A 2,389-nucleotide genomic window follows, 5' to 3' on the forward strand; every position below is an offset into this window, starting at 1 on the left:
AATGAACATATAATTTTGTAATTCTTAATTGAATGTAGATGATAAGCTTTATGGAAAAATTATAGCGAATAGTAAATTTTTAATAAATTTTACTTCAAATTTTTTATAAATGTGCAGTTATTGAGAAAGTAAATACATTCTTAAGCAAAATATTCTAAGGAATACTATTGATGTTTCTGTTGAAATCGTCATAACCTTATTTCAAATCGATATTGGAATTTCGAGGTTAGGTTGAATAACGTAACGTGTATTCAAGAATAGTTCGGTATAATAGAACATATATTGTATATTGCATGCGAATATATTCCTATTCGAATAATATTCCAAGTACATAATGAGGATCTTTGTCTGTATCAAAAAATGCGAATGTGAAGTGAAACGTACTCTAGTTTGACAATTATCCTACTAAATGTGCATAGTGTTTAACTGCATATTTAAGTACTTGTTATTAATTATAGATATTGTTATTTCCGACATCACTCTAAATTTACAAGATCCTACACTGCATATATACATTTCTTGATGTAAACTATGTTATGTATAATTGCATATACATTTTACAATATAATATATATATCTGCGCACCTGACAGTTTGAAATAATCGTTTCCCAATTTTTTATTAGAAATTCTGTTTTCAGCATTATTACCGTGGTCAAATGATTTTTCGTTAAACATACGCATTATGAATTCAGTTTATAATTATGAGTTCAAGTTCATCTTCCATCACTTTTCCAGCTGCAGGTCTTTTGATCGATTCCGATAAGTTTGGTATTAAGCTGTTAAACTGTTTAAACATTAATGTAACTTCATGAAGTTATTATTAAAAACAATGCGAAGGGAAAACATCAATTTATATGCATTATAGTGAACATATATTTAATAAAACAATTTGTCTTTCGAATTATATGGATACATCCATTACATGATGTTGTCTATAGATTGTAAAGTGCAATATACAACGCATATGGCGTGCAATATTTAGCGGTCATAACGGCAAGAACATATTTTACTAATGAAACCTGTACCTATCCATTAGATATTGATGAATTTTCAGTGAATTATGAAGCTGTCATATCTATTGCAAGAGAAGTTATAATCTTCGAATAAAGCATGACAGATTGTGGAAAAATTTTATACTGGTCGTATCATAATGCTTTAAATTATCAAAAATGATTAGAAATCTATTTGGCAACGAATAACAATTATAAAGAATAGAAATTGTTTTTGATTATTAAACATACATTATCGTAGCCAGGATTTCATTTTGGCAAATATGTCAGAGTAATACTTTATCTATTCCTTTTTCATGAATATTCATACCTATTGTTGCTCGACGTGTCTGATAATTCGTTTGAGATGTCATTGATGGCGAGTAATTATATATAATGATAATGAAAATTGTCATGATTATGGTTATTCATAACCACGAATAATTTCCATCATCTATAATTGTTATTCGTGGCCATGTAGACCGTTTATTATTTTTAACCAATGTTTAACCAATTTTAATTAGTATGAAACCAAGATGGGTAAAAATAAAAATTTCTAAATCATTGCGCTGATTGAAGAATTGTTTTTATCCTTGATAATTCTCAACCTTCATTTTCGATCTATTAAAATAGAAATTGGAATTTCGAGATCCTGTTATATTCGTTGAATCTAGTTTCTTTATTGATGGATTCTGTAGTATTAGAAATTGATTCTGTCTACAAAGCTTATGACGGTGGTTCTCACCTTGCGCGTACCGCTGGAGGTACATTGAATATGCGCAGATGGTACGTGAGATGAATCATAGGTACGTAGCTTGATCACACTTTGGCTGGTAGTATGGAGAAAAAATGAACGTTGCGAATTGCTGACATGTGACATTCTTTTATTTTCCTTCAAAGTTTCTCCATAATTAAAAAATGCTTGACAATAGTTCAGGACTGTGTTTTCAACATTTCATGATTAACATATTGCCTGGATATGTAATGTATATATAATTATAATTGCAGGAGATAATCACGATAACTTCTGCACGAATGAATGTTGAATGTAGATTGCTAGGAAGCCCTTGGGTCGTTCCCCAAATATAAAATTATTTAATTATAATATAATAATATTATATAAACAATTAAATTTATTATAATAATAAACAGCAGTCTTGAATTCGGCCCAGGTATTCTGTTAGCATCTCAAGTGCGTGCGGAATAAATGAAAGTGATTCCGTTCTAGATGATTGCTTGGATATCAATGACAGAATTGAATCAATGTTCGGATTAAATGTTTAGGGAACGTGACCTACCGAGCGAGGGCACGTGCCGAAATGTATGACTGAAGAAGAAATCATGGGTATAAAAGAAGAGCTATTGGATACGAGTAGTCGTGAGTAGTTGTCAGAAGATG

Source organism: Lasioglossum baleicum, unplaced genomic scaffold (genome assembly GCF_051020765.1).
Source record: "Lasioglossum baleicum unplaced genomic scaffold, iyLasBale1 scaffold1597, whole genome shotgun sequence".
NCBI classification, from domain to species: Eukaryota; Metazoa; Arthropoda; class Insecta; order Hymenoptera; family Halictidae; genus Lasioglossum; species Lasioglossum baleicum.